A 15,244-nucleotide genomic window follows, 5' to 3' on the forward strand; every position below is an offset into this window, starting at 1 on the left:
ACCATTTTGTCTCCCGCTGGATCCCCTCTTGACTCTCCTCCTTGGGAAACAGAGAGATAAGGACCCCTTTCCGTTCTCGGCAGCTCTTCATCAGTATTTGACCAGAACTTGCAGTTCCTAAATGACTGCGGAGAGGCAGCTGCTTCCCTCACTCAGAGCCTCCCCGTCCCTCCCACCACCCCACCCTGCCTGCACACTCCCCTGGTTTCACAGCCCTAGCATCTGGCAGACACATGTGCCTATCCCCACTCCTGCCGGCACGGACCGTGCTCTGCACACATCCTTCGATCCTGCCGTCACCCACAGCAGCCGGCGTCTTGACATAGGTAACTGCCTCTGAAAACACTTCTACCCACTGACTGCCAACGCAGGGAGGCTCAGGGCAGTACAGACAGCTCCGGAAGTTATGGTGGGAGGGAGCATCATGCCAAACCCAGACATCCTACCTGGGTTAGGGGAATCAAAGGGAAACTGTATGGCTCAGACCAGAGCCACACTGATAGGCCAGTTTGAAGCAGGGGGTGCGGGGGGGCGTGGAGGGGTGGGATGCAAGGAGCACCAGAAACTCCATTCCTGTGATAGAACCTGGAGGTGGTGTCTTGCCATTACTCAGAGCAAGGAGGTCATCCTCAGACTCATTGACATTCAGTTCAAGTCCCAATGGGATTTGCTTTGTCCCTGTGAATGTCAGCCTGTATTTATCAGTCAGTCAACAAATATTTATTGAGCCCAAGGCAGCAAGTTACAAGGTACTTGGATTAGGGCAGGGGTTCATGGGGATGGGGAGGGACAGTGAGTCCCTCATCTTCCACAACACACACACACACACACATACACACACACACATTCTGGAACCACTGACATAGGGACCTAGGAGATTGGTTCTGGTAGATTTCATGTAGTTTTAATGGATGGTTTATAGGCTGTTAGATAAAGAGGTAGATGGATCATTGTTCCCTGATTCCTCTCCCCTCCTGCATTAGCATTATCCTCCCACACCCCTTGACATGTGATTTTGCAGTTTTTCTCACTAGAAGTGTCATATATTTCCCCAGCCCTTGACTTTGCTTTGGACATGTGACTCACTTTGGGCAATGAGGTGTTGGCAGAGGCAATACAAGCAGAGGTTTGCAAGGTGCTTGCAAAGTGGGTCTAGCCTTCAGCTTCTTCTGCCAGCATCATGACAAAAACGGGGCCCAGTTTTCGGGCAGGTTCAAGGAGCTGACCCAGACTTTCCTGTGCTTCTGCCTGCATCTAGAACAGCCATGGCTGAGGCATCAGGCTAAGCGCTACTATCTCATTCAGTCCTCTCAACAGTTCGATGAGGTAGGGTCCATTTCACAGATGAGGACCTGGGGCATAGTGAAGTCACCTGACCAAGATCACATGGCTAAGGAGCAGTAAATGAGTCTCTGAACTCAGCAGTCCAGTTCCAGAACCTTCCAGGTGAGCTGCCATGGTGAACTGCTCCTCTCACTCTCTCCTGACTCCCTGGGAAGCTCATCAGCCAATAGATTCTGGGATCCTGGGTTGAGTCCAGTCCAAAGGAAACATTCCTCATCTGTGGTGACCTGGTAGCTGTTTTCATCTCAACCCCTGGTTGATAAAGACTCTGGAACATTCCTGCCCACTACCACCACCACCACCACACACCTGCTTGGGAGGCCCTAGACACCTGACCTTCAGCCATGGGCCACCAGAAGCAACCTGTGGCACTGAGTGTGCTTCTGACTCCATGATACCCTGGGAGGTACTGGGGATTAGCCTTCTGGGGTCCCCATCCCTGGAACTGGAAACCTCAGGCAAAGAATAAGATAACTACCTTTTCCAACCTCCTGCCAGAGTCATGGGCTCTCTTGGTTACAGCCACCATGGGCAGGCCCTGGGTCCTTATCTCCAAACCCCCAGGCCCATCACAGGACTCTTGGAATAAGGCTCCCACAGCCTGAGAACTATAAGCAGTGTCCTGGGTTTAAACTAGAAGGAGACCCCTCTCTAGTCTACAGCCCCTGAATGTCATTAGGGTTTTCTGACACATGTACTTAATGTCATCATTTAATGTCATCAATAGGTTCTGCGACTTTAAGTGACATGACAAATAACGAAACCAATTTTACCATAAGCTAATTTATATAAACAAGAGTTACGTTCCCACGGCATCTCATCAACGTTACAAGGAAAGGATATTATTCGAGGACCAGCTGTGTGGGCATACAGCTAATATGTACACAGTTATTTTCATTTTGGCCTCACGATCTTGAAGGGCAGGGCAGGTTTCTCACCACTGTTAGAAAAGGAGATTTATTTTAGTGAAACTCAAATTCACACTAAGTCCAGGGGATGACTAAACAGTCCTCACTTTTCTCGGGTACCTCAGAGTCCATACAGAGCAGATCTCTGAGTTAGCACAGGGTTATCCTCTGAGCAAGAAAGACCAAAAATAAGAGTGCCCGAAACGAGTCAAAAGTGTATTTCTCACTCAAATTCCAAGCTAGGTGGTTGGGGCTGGTATGGCAGTTCTGTTCCCTGAACCCTCAGGGACTGTGGCAGGTGGTATTTTCCAGAACTGGCCACAACAGTATCTCTCATCCCTCAAGCTCTTGTGCAATGTGAACTTGACATTTCTCCCATCAAGAGGGGGAGTCTAATTCCCATTGACTCTGAGCAGGCTTGGGACTGTTTTGGCCAATAGAGTTGGCAAAAGCGATACTGAGAGACTCTTGAGGGTGGATCATAAAAGGCCATGCAGTTTCCTCCTTGTTCACTGGAATATTCTTGCTTGGGACTCATGGAAAAGATCAATCTACCCTGAGGCGTCCATGCTGTGAAAGGCCATGTGTAGGTGCTCTGGTTGGCAGTCCTAATCTTTAGTCATCCATTCCAAGCTCCAGACATGCAAGTGAAGCTGTCTTGGATCTCCCAGACCAGCCCTTCAGCCAACTGAGTACCACTGAGTGACCTCAGTCAATAACACCAAGAGCAAAGAATTACCCAGCCAAGCCCTGCCCAAATTCCTGACCCATATAATCTATAAGTACAATAAAATGGCTGTTTAAAGCCACAAACTCTGGAGTAGTTTGTTAGACACTAAAAATAACTGGAACGGGGACTCGGGTTCTATCCAGCTCATTGCTCTGCCACACCTGGGGGTGGTCTTGTCCTCATTGTTCAAAATGGTGTGTAGAGTTCCAACCATCACATCTGCATTCCAAACAGTAGGATGTTGGGAGTGATGAAGAAGGAGGGCACAGTGCATGACCCAGCTTCTGTTAAGGAAGTTCCTGGAAGATATTTCAGAGCATGACATCATATCGGTTAGTATTTAGTCATATAGCTATACCTGGCAGTAAGAGAGGCTGTGAAATATCGTCTTTATTCTACATGACTAGGTGTCAAAGTAAAAATCAGAAGCTCTATTGCCTGAGAATATGAAGAAAGTTAATATTATAGCAGTCTTCCACAGCATCCAAAAGTTCCTTTCCTCCCTCCCTCCTCTTTGAGCCCTCCCCTATTTATTTCTACACTCTCAGCCCACCCCAGGGTCCTGACCTGAACATCAAGGCTGAAGAAAACTATAGATCTTCAGAGTGAAAATCCAAAAGACAAATGAGCGTTTCTCCAGCCAGTACTGAGGATGCCTCTCAAGGCATAATTTCTGCTGCTAACAAAGTCCCTGTCTTTTCTTTCTAAAGACCCCTTCCCACAAAGGATGAGGAGAGATGGTCGGGTGGGTCAGGGGAGGGAAGTCAGGCCTGCTACGTATATTAAGTATCTGTTAGTGTGTCTAGCACTGGCTCATCTAATCCTTGCTCTAAGACATGGCACTACCATTATCTTATTTTAACAGATGAAAACACCGAGGCTAAGAAAGCTTAAGTGACTCACTCAAAGTAACACAGCTAGGAAGTGGCAAGGACAGCAGGGCTGCTGCAGCAGCTGTCACAGCTCATCCGCGAACACGAGGTCAGGTGCCAGGCCCCGGGCAGTGGGTCTGTAAACAACAGGTCCAAGTGCATCCCACGCTTGAGCTCATCAGAAGAGCCGCCTGTGTTCTGCTCCGTGTGCTGAGATGCTGTCTCTGTCCTCCCTCACGACTCCTTCTCACTCCTGCAGGACCACTGGTGAGAGTGCCTGAGGGCAGGAGGCCAGTGTTGTGTTTAATCATCTGCCACCTCTGCCAAGAGCAGCATCCTTGAGTCCTGTGAAGCAAACAGGCTCCACAGTGGGACTGTTGAAAGCAAGAGCTGGCATGGGATGGGGGGTGGCTGTAGCTGGGGTACCGTGAGGGTATCCTCTTTCAGCTCAGGCTGTGTCCCATTCCGGAACCGCATGCCCCAGCCTGAGCCTCCCACCTGGCTCCCCTCAGAGGCAGACTTATCACTGTGAGACAGTCAGGGAGTGGGGGGCAACCCCCGCAGCTCGTAAATCAGTGAGCTTTGCTATGTAAAGAACCATCGCGAATGATGAAAAGTTCTGCAGATGGATGGTGGCTATGGTCGCACAACAATATAAATGTACTTAATGCCACTCAACTGTACACTTAAAAATGGTTAAAATGGCAGATTTCATGTAATATATATTTTACAACCATTTATCAGCTCATCAGCTTATGGTTCTATAGCTTGGGCTGGGCTAGGCTGGGCAATTCTGCTGGACTCATCTGGGCTTATTCATGTAGCTGTGGTCAGCTAGCAGGTCACCTGGCACTGATGGGTCTAGGACAGCCTCACTCATGTCTGGTGGTACATACTGGGCCACATACGTCTAGCTGCCTAACCCAGCATATTCACATATTGTTGTGTTGTAACCCAGGCATATTCACATATTGGCAGTTGTAGGGGTCTCAAAACCATCGAGAGGACAAGTCCCAATATGCAGGCACTTTTCAAACCTCTACTAACCATAACTGACAGTGTCCCATTGGCCAAAGCAAGTCACACTGTGAAGGCCAGAGTCAGTGTGGGAGGAGACGACATAAAGGGGTGAATACAGAAGATTGAGCAAATTGAGAGTCACTACTGCTACACAGCTTGTCCATGAATTACTGTTGTAACTATGCCATACGTATGTGACCACACTGGCACATGAATTTTCAAAACAGAAACAAAAGCTGATTGGCCAAACCAATAGCTACTTTAGTCATTGAAGGCACCAGATGCCCCCAGGCAGGAGTGTGGTTTCCAAAAATGAAGACCAGAGAGAGAGAACATTCTAGCATGAAGTCTTCCGATGTAGACCCAGAATAGAGCCCACTTCCTCAGCTCTTGGGGAGTTCTGCAAAGTCTAGGGGAGCAAACAGGGTGCTCCCAGCTCTTCCCCAGCCTGGCTTGTGGAAGTTCCAGCCTCTCCCAACCCATCCATCTTTATTTCCAAATCTTGATTTCTGGCCCCACCTCCATCAAGATAGATGTGCTGAAAACCAGGGTTTGAAGGAGGAGGGATGGGTCATGAAAAGCAGGAAAAAATGACTCCTCCCACAGTTTTCCATTTTGCCCTGACCCAGGAAAGAGCAGCCACAGCTGACTGTTCCCTTTCATAGGTGACCCACCTCTCTTCTGGGTGAGCAGGGTGCCGGGCCCTGGTTGCCTGTGGAGGGCCAGCCCCCACAGCTAGCTGGATGACAAGAAAAGCAGCCACACCCACAGCACAAGTCTGCATGGGGAGGTGCATAGCTGGGGTTAGCCCCACCCACCACTCCTGAGTCGTCTTGGTCAACTTAACCTCACGTAGTCAGTCAGTTTCCTCAGATACGAAGGTCTGACAATTAAGTTTGCGAACTCATCCTAGAAAAAGTGCTACATACCTCATTGCTGAATATCACTACAGTCACCTTCGAAGTACTCCCCTTGGGAAGCTATGCACCGACACCAGCGCCTAGTCCACCCTTCAAAGCAATTTTGGAACTCTTTTTCTGGAATGGCCATCAGAGCTGTCATCATATTACCCTTGATGTCCTGAATGTCATCAAAATGTCTTCCTTTCAATATTTCCTTTATCTTCGGGTAAAGAAAGAAGTCATTGGGGGCCAGATCAGGTGAGTAGGGAGGGTGTTCCAATACAGTTATTTGTTTACTGGCTAAAAACTCCCTCACAGACGGTGCCGTGTGAGCTGGTGCATTGTCGTGATGCAAGAGCCATGAATTGTTGGCGAAAAGTTCAGCTCATCTAACTTTTTCACACAGCCTTTTCAGCACTTCCAAATAGTAAACTTGGTTAACTGTTTGTCCAGTTGGTACAAATTCATAATGAATAATCCCTCTGATATCAAAAAAGGTTAGTAACATCATTGCAACAAGTTCGCGAACGTAATTGTCAGACCTCATAAATAAACCCATGACTACATTAAGCCCTCCTGTAGGGGCATCCCCAGGATCTTATGCCCTAACCCTTGCGTGTCACTATCCACGGCACACAGAAGATGCTTAACAACCATGGCTTGTCTTTCAAAATTGTTGTCTCCCAAGCCACAAGAGAAGACAGCTTCTGAGATCCAGGCCAGGTTGCTTTTAAACCCTTGGCTGGGTGGCACATCTACCAGCCCTCCCTTCATCCAAAGGGCCATTATGGCAGTGGTGCTCCGAGCCCCCTGGGCCTGGTTCCCAACAGCCTCCCGCACCTCTGCCCAGGAGCCATCCCAAAGTCTGCACCTCACATTGTCTAAGGATGTCCCAACCATCCCTCGTAACTCTACTTCCCACTCAGTGTGGCAGAGTCTGGGAGGTGGCCTGACAGGAAGAAGGTATCACCACAGGTTCCAGGAAGCAGGCCAAATCATTGCCCCATACACCGCCTCTCCATAGTGTGGGAGCCACGCTGTGGAAAGAATTTTGATTTTTCTCTTCCCCGGACTTCCCACACACACATACCAAATGCCAACCAGAGGGAAGTAGGGACAAGAGAGCATTTTTAATGACTTCATGTGGTTGCAGCTGTCCTCCAGGATGGAGCATCCTTTGGGAAAAAAATAATTCAGATTCTCATAGACTGGGGAAAGAATATGAGGCCAGGAGATGATGTTCTCTCATTCCTATTCCATGAGGCAGATCCCCCCCAGAACCTCCACACCTCCTCCATTTCACATCACCATGGGTCTGCCCGATTTTACCACTCAGAATGTTCACCTGACCGGCAGCACACCCCAGATTACCCAGGTGCTAGAACCCAAGCTCATTTTGCATGTTCACTCTGCAAATGCTGCCCCCATCCAATTCAGTTGGTTTATTGCAAGTTCATTGGTCTCCCAGCACTCCCAACTCCATCACACTCAATTTCTTATTTCTATATGTCAGTTGCATAATGTTGCCCAATCTTGCATGAGGTAAAAAACGTCTCTGCCTCCCATTTTTTCCTTAGGGCTGGAGGGAGGAAGACAAGTGATGGTTGATGGTGGAGGAGTCTGCATGTCACCCTGGCACTGGGGGACACTTGGAGGTTCCCTCACTTGGGCTCTTCTACAGAGGCTGAAAAGGATGAACTGCCACCTTTCCTTAAGGGTCAAGCTGGGAAGGCTGCAGTCCTCCTGCTGTCCCCTGTGGGCTCCCTGCCTCCTCACAGCTAGGGGAATCTAGCCATTGTTAAGTTGGGGAGGGGGCACATATTGGTACAGAGGGGGCCATGTAGAGGACCCTGATTAATCCATCCTGGCTTTGAAGCTCTAAATAGGAGCTCTCCTCCTTTCTCCATGTTCAGAAACCTGGACAAATAGCTCCCTGCCTCCCAGGGCCAATGCCCAGCTCCCGATGGAGGGGGAGGAGAGAGCAGGCTGCAGAAGGGAGGGGGTGGCAGTGCCGCCACTGCTGCTGCCGCCCCTTGTGTATAAAACTCCCTTTGTATGCAGGTCGCCGGCTGCTCCCCATGCCAGGTGCAGCTGCCAGGATTCTCAATGCGGTTTGAACACAATTTGCCAGTGTTGGTTCAGCTCCACTGGCTTCCAGTTGGGGGGCCATATGCTGCCTTTAATCTGCCTGTGCGATTCTCACCGATGTCAATAGGCCCTGGCGGGTGGGTGGCTCAAATGGCCCGAGAGCCTGGGCTGGGGAGGTACTCCCACTGCTGCCAGGCAGTGTGGCTCTCCACAGCAAGGACCACCGGCGGTGGGGCCTTGCAGGAGGCCATGGCACTGGACTGCGGGGACAGGCAGGGCCCCGGCCACTGGCAGCTGCCCCTATGTTTGGCTATGGCGCGTGGGAGCCTCTCTGGTTGGCCATCCCCATAACCGTCATTGGGCCTTCCCCTCCGCAGAGATCCCAGCCAAGGAAGTCGGCCAGGGAGGTGCCAGCATTCAGTCCAGACTTCACATTTCCCTCATTCTTTCTTTAATTGGATTTTTGGTCCTGCTGGGCAAAATAAGCTTTCCACTGGCAAAGCACTCTTGCCTCCTCTGAACGTGCGCTGGTGCCTGGAGGCTCTGGGCGGCTCTAGGCAGAGCTTCGCCTTCCTCCCCCGCCAAAGCATTCATTTCTTCTCTCCAGGGATGCAAGAGCGCAGCGCACACACACACACACACACACACACACACACACACACACATGCAAATACACCACATACCACCCACAGCACCACCACCACCATACACATACACATACCATACCCCACACGCACACACATACAACACACACCACATGCACATATATACATACCCCCTACCACCACCATATGCTCTCTCTCCTCTCTCTCTCTCTCTCTCTCTCTCTCTCTCTCTCTCTCTCTCTCTCCCAGGTCCAGGCAAACTTGGCCTCCCTCCAAAACCTTGATTTTGAGGCCTTCTTTGAAAACAGTGATTCTCACTAACCAGGTGAAGATCCCTGCTCAGAATGGCCTGGTATCTGGCCCCTGGGTCTGCGTGGGGACTGGGGGCCGGCTGCACCTTCAGCGTCTGGGCTACCTTCTTCCTGGCAGTTAGACCCTTCTTTCCTGAAGCCCTGCATGTCCCAGCCACAGATTAAAGCACCAAGAAGCCACCTCCTCTCCTTCCTTGACAACCAGGCAACCAGGCTTAGCTTCCTGAGTGTTGGGGGGGTAGTGGTGGAGGGAGGGGCTGAGGGAGAAACGCCAGGCAAGCTGGAGTCTGACTGAGAAGTGGCATTTTACTAGCAACATGCAACAGAAGACATTTGGATACTCTGAGACTTGGACTGAACATTAGGGAAGAAAGGGAGGGGAGGAAGAGAAAGAAGGGGGAAGAAGGGGGAGGAGGGGAGAGGAGGAGAAAGGGAGGAAAGGGAGAAAGAGGGGAAGGAAGAAGGGGGAGGGGAAGAGGAGAAGGGGAGGAGAGGAGAGAAGGAGGGAGAAAAGAGGGGCTGAGAAGGGGGAGGGGGAAGGGAGGAAAAAGGGGTGGGGGAGGAGAGGGGGAAGAGGGAGGAGGAAGGGAAAGAGATGGAAGAAGAGGAAGACAGGAGGGTAAGAGAAAGAGTGGAGACTAGCTGGAAGGGAGAAGGGGGGAGGGGAAAAAGGGAAGAAAAGGAAATGGAAAGGAGAAAAGGGGAGGAGGGAGAGGAAAACAAGGGGAGGAAGGGAGGGAAAGAGCCATCCCCCCACCCCCACCAGTTTTAAACGAGGTGTGTTTTAAATGGAGGCAGCTCTGAGGGAAGGCAGAGCTAAACCCTAACCTCTCCTGGGTTCAGGCAGATGAAGGAAACTGCCTCTCCCACAGCCTCATTCCCACAGCCAGAACCGTCACTGGGTGAAGGTGTCCAGCAGTCCTCCATCCCTGCTCCTGAACTCCGGAGACCCTGCATTTCCCAGCTGCTAGGCCCTTCCACCCCAGGCCTGCGAGTGTCAGAGACCGCCAAGGACCACCTTAAGCAGCCCTGCCCCCGGATTTATGAAGGCACCTACTAAAATACCTTGAGATGAGCCCCCACAGCGGCAGGAAAGCTGCCGATGGTCACATACATCACAATATTTCAGAGTCTCTGTTAACAAGCACCCATTAAAATTTGACAACCAGGTAGTAGCGCGGAAAGCGCTCATTTTGAAAAAAACTTGAGCGCTTTCTGCTGGTTCAGCAAGACAAAGCGGTTTTACCTGTCCCTTGCATTTTAAGCCCGGAGCACAGCGGCCTTAGCTCTTAGATGCATTCTGGTTAATGGAATGAGGGGTGTTTATTTGCGAGGCCACATCTGAACCCGGCTTGTTAATGAGCCTGCCTGTTGTAAGCTCACTGTCAGTCAGCCTGCCTTTTTTTAATCAAAAGATAAAACAGTCGGTTATCAAGGATTAATGACTCTTACAGCATCCATATGAGGCTCGTATTTATCTTTTAAAAGAAAACGGAAGGAAGAAAAATGACCAGATTTTGTTTCAGTAAGCAGTTTAAATCTGCTCTGGTAAGTTGAATTCATTCATTCATTAATTCAGTCATGTGTCTGGGAGAAGCCAGCAGGAGCCCCTTCCATCATAAGAACTTCTGACTGTGAAATAAACCCCGAGTAACCAGATTAACTATGAAGTATGTCTCCGTCAGGTTTTAGGCATTAGTTCAAGTGTACTTTCTGGGCGTTCCGGCATATTGTAGCCAGTTGCCGATTCTGGTATTGTGGCAGCACGTCAGGAGGAGAAAGAGTCTGCTTCCCCTCTCCAGCTTCAAAATAGAGCTCATGTGTGCAATGACATTATTGCGCCGTGTTGATTTAACTGAGAATATCAATATTTTAAATAGATTCCCCTGTGATTCATATATTTTTGCATAGCACGAAGTGTGTAAATATCTTTCCACATCTGAATACACAGAGGCATATGTGCACGCACATACACGCACGCGCAAGAACCTGTATTACATATACATGTATGTGACCATGGCTACCAAAATACTCATTTAAACTGTTAGGAGGCTTTCTTTATAACAGATAGTATGATACTGAGATCTTTTATTTAGTAATCCAAGATATAGTTTGTCCCCCTCCCAAAAAAACCTGTTGGCCTGGCTCTCATTCAAAGAGGGTCCTGCCGTTTTCTAAGTTGGCTGTCTTCAATTGGCCTCTTTCTTTGTATTCACTGTCCTCTTTCTGAGCGTCTATGTGCTCTGAGGGATGAAAGCTATAACTATTGCATGAGGATACTTGAAATCACAGCCAGAAATGTCAAGGTGCTCCTTCCCATATCGTCAGCAATGAGACACACTCAGGTTACAATGCCGGCCATTTTGGAAATTAAATGATGTTTACAGCGCTGCAGCACATCATTTTATGGCTTCAAAGAAAGGCAAATAAATACTGATTCTAGATTGGGCTGGGGATCACAGACAAATTCCAAAAAGCCAAATGAGGTCTGTCTAGTGTGGTTTAACCCCTCAGGGTCTCAGGCTCCTCGTCTGTAACATGGTGATATTAACACCCGATCTACCAGCCTGCTGGCGAGCCAGAGAATTAGAGGAGAAAATAGAATTTAAAGGGAATGCCTAAAGGGGATTATTTCAGGGTGGTTAACTAGTAACAGTTCAGTTCCTGTGGGAAGGGTGTCACCTGGAGGACCTGGAACCCCTGTTGTTTTGCAGATTGAAGTTCTGATCTCTGGATTAGAAAGAAGAGGGGGTGAGAGTGTGAAGAAGCAGTTCCGGTGAGAGGTTCCAGAAGCCCTGTCCTCACTAATAAAACTGTGAAGTCCTGGAAAAGTTCTGGTCAGTATCATCTAGAAGGAGTTGGAAATGCAGACGAGGGGCCATTCCACCTGTACTGTGCCAGCCATTCCTTCTGGCGACCAAAACCCTCAAAATAATAAAGGGTTTTGCCCACAAGATACTTATTAATTACAAAGGGAAGACTCATCATTTTACATTGGAGAAAACTGGCAGACACCCCTTAACCAAATGATGACGTTAACAAACCAACATCACGTGGCTCCTGATACGAAGCACTGAGAAGGACGTAACTTGGCTTCTATGATATTCTTGCCAGACATGCGGAACCTGAATAGAATCATGAGGAAACATCAGACAAACCCAACTTGAAGGACATTTTGCAAAATAACTCCCCTGTATGCTTTAAAAATGTCAAGGTCAAGAAACTCAACTAAAGACTGAGGAACTGTTCCAGATTAAAGGAGACTAAAGAGACATGACAATGAAATGCAATATGTGATTCTGAATTGGATCTTGGAACAGAAAAACATTTTTTTCTTTTGCTATAAAGGACAGTAGTGGGACAATTGAAGAAATGTGAATGTCTATAGATTAGATAATAGTATTATAGCAATGTTAATTTCCTGATTTTGATCATTGCATTGTGGTTGCGTAAGAGAATATCCTTGTTTCTTAGGAAATCTGTATCAAAGTATCAGAGGTAAAGGGTCATCATGTCTGCAACTTATTCTCAAATAGTTCAGAAACATCTATATCTATCTATCTATCTATCTATAGAGAGAGAATAATGGAAATTGGTGGTAAAATAGTAGCTTTTGGAGAATCTGGGTAAAGGGGATATCAGAATTCTTTGTAGTATTTCTACAACTTTTCTGTGAGCCTTTACATTTTTAAAGCTGAGCATTAGTAAATACAGAGGGTGCCAACAAATGTATACACATTTTAAGAAAGAAAACTTGTATTAGAATTGTAATACTCGTTACCAGAGGGTAAGGGGGATGGGGGTGGGGGTTGGGAGATGAGGGTAAGGGGGATCAAATATATGATGATGGAAGGAGAACTGACTCTGGGTGGTGAACACACAATGGGATTTATAGATGATGTAATACAGAATTGTACACCTGAAATCTATGTAATTTTACTAACAATTGTCACCCCAATAAATTTAATAAAATAAAATTTTAAAAAAAGAATTGTAATACTCAATATATACCGATGACAAAAGATGAATACAAGTCACGTTTGACTTCTGCAATTACAAGAGGTGCTCAAAGTGGTTACCATCAGCCTCCAGACACTTCTTTTTTTTTTTTCTGATTACAGCAACTACTGCTTAAGCAACGTTGACCAAAGTGTCCACTTGTACGCATTTTTTTGGCACCCCTGGTATATAAAGGACTTTGGGTTTCTCTTTGGAGCAGCAAAGGACGAGGGAGCTGGGGTTTGGACTAGAGCCGAACTTGGTGAGCATAAGGGTCTCCAAGAGTCAGTGGAAAGGGTGGCCATGACCCAGCGGAGAGGAAATAGGACAGGGCTCAGCACTGATGCTGACCTCAGCCCAAAGCTGCCTCTGGAATTTTCTGCAATATGTGCACTGGGAAAGTGCCTAGCACTGGGCTCATCACTTAGTAGGTGGTCAATCAGTTTTGCTGCTGAATGAATGAATGAATGAATGAATATGCTTCTCACTCTGCATCACACAGATCTGACCAGGGCCTTGCACTCTCTTTACTGGCCCCCGTGGGGTGAGAAGGCTTGATCTGCAGTGGGAGTCAGGGCTCCCTGCATTCATCCGAATGCTTATGCAAGATTCATTATTTAAGCGACAGCACATCCCCCAAATAAACACGTGTGTCTTTGCAGCCTGCAGCCCTGGAGCACTATTAAACACGTAGTGGGGGGAAAGGCCCAGGCCCTCACTGCTGTGTGCAATTTCCAGCCGGCTGGCTATTCTTTTGTCACCGCCTTTTTATTGGTTTTCTCAAAGTGGTTACAATGCTGTTATTGTAAAACCCTCACAGCAGAAGAGCGAGAGAGGCGGCGGCAGTGACGGAGAATGGAGCAATTTCTGCCGGGAGAGCCTGCGCACTCGGTGGGGGAGGCTACCTAACGAAAGGGGGGGAAATGGAGACTTTTCTTTACACAGGTCCACTTGACCCACTCATAAATCCACTGGGAGCCAGGGCAGCCCTTGAATTCCCTGGAGGGTAAATGGCCTTGGCACTTTCTGTCGCTGGGGAGGCCCCTCTGAAGAATCTCAGCAGCCCCTCCCCCTTCACAGTCCAGCCCAGCTTCTGGATGTACAAGCAGGCCCGGCCCCAGGTGGGGGGGCGGTCTGAAGGACAAAAGGGGGGCCGTGTCTTCACCAGCGTCCCCACTCCTCCCCAGAAGGAAAGATTTTTTTCATCTCACCAGTTTATATACGGAGGTATAATTTACATGCAGTAAAATGTGCATATTTTAAGTGTCCCTACGCCTTTTACACCACCCAGCTCAAGAAATGAGCATCGCTGTCCAATACAACTTTCTATAAAGTTAAAAATGTTCTGTTATCTGTCACATGTGGCTATCGAGTACTTGAAATGTGGCTAGTGGGACTTAAGGAACCGAATTTTTCATTGTGTTTTATTCTAATTTACATAGCTACATGTGGCTAGTAAACAGCCCAGATATAGAACCGAGAATTCCAGAAAATTCCTTTGTGCCCCTTCTAGTCAGCACTTCCCAAGAGGTAACTACTTTTCTGAGTTCCGTCACCATAGACCAGGGTTTCTCCACCTTGACACAATTGATATTTGGGGCCAGATAATTGTGGGGCTGAGCTGTGCACTGCAGGATGTTTAGCAGATCTCTGGTTTCAACCTCCTAGATGCCAGTAGCACTCACCCCCAGTGTGACAACCAAAAATGACCCCAGAGATAGCCAAATGTCCCCCCAATGGGGCACAGTGTGGGGATTCACCCCTGGTTGAGAACCACTGTCTTAATTTTGCTTGTTTTTAAACTTCAAATAAATAGAATCATACAGTACATAATGTGTGTGGCTTTTTTTTAATAAACAGCAAAAATGTGTTATTCACAGTTCTTGAGGCATGGTGGGGCGAGGGCCCTCTTCCAAGTCGCAGACTTCTCTCATCATGTCCTCACTTGACAGAAGTAGGCAGCTTCTCACTTGTGTGCAGTTTCTTTTGTTCAACATAATGTCTGTGAGATTCATCCAGGTTGTTTCCAATATCAGCACACCTTCCTTTGTACTGCTAAGTAGTATTCCATTGCATGGAGGTACCACAGTTTGTCTACCAATGGGTCTGTTGATAAACATCTGGGTTGTTTCTGATTTGGGGCTATAGAGCACAAAGTGGCTATGAACATTCATGTACAGAACTTTGTGTGGTGAGAGGTTGTCATTTCTCTTGGGTAAATGCCCAAGAGTGAAATTGCTGAATCACAGGTAGATATGTGTTTAACTTCATCAGAAACTCTTCCATTCTATGCTGTGCCATTTGACGCTCCCACCAGCAACGGATGAGAGTTCCAGTTCATCCATGCTTTTGCCATGTGGCATCATCTGTCTTTTTAATTTTAGCCGTTCTAGTGGGTGGGAAGGAGGCCTCCACAAAGCCGTCCAGAGCAGTCAAATTAAAAGTGCAGCTACAATACCCAAAGC

The 15,244-nt window shown here is 48.1% G+C and overlaps 1 long non-coding RNA gene across 1 annotated transcript; it reads right to left on the reverse strand.

The window, feature by feature from the left end:
- Window positions 1-1,819: 1,819 nt before the first annotated feature.
- Window positions 1,820-8,920, reverse strand: LOC141569746 (uncharacterized). Its single transcript, XR_012493530.1, has 4 exons — window positions 8,792-8,920; window positions 3,886-4,131; window positions 3,144-3,281; window positions 1,820-2,284 (listed from the first exon to the last, which is right to left on the reverse strand). It is a non-coding gene; the product is annotated as an uncharacterized LOC141569746 (long non-coding RNA).
- Between the last annotated feature and the right edge of the window lie 6,324 nt (window positions 8,921-15,244).

Source organism: Rhinolophus sinicus, chromosome X (assembly GCF_036562045.2).
Source record: "Rhinolophus sinicus isolate RSC01 chromosome X, ASM3656204v1, whole genome shotgun sequence".
In the NCBI taxonomy this organism is placed as follows: Eukaryota; Metazoa; Chordata; class Mammalia; order Chiroptera; family Rhinolophidae; genus Rhinolophus; species Rhinolophus sinicus.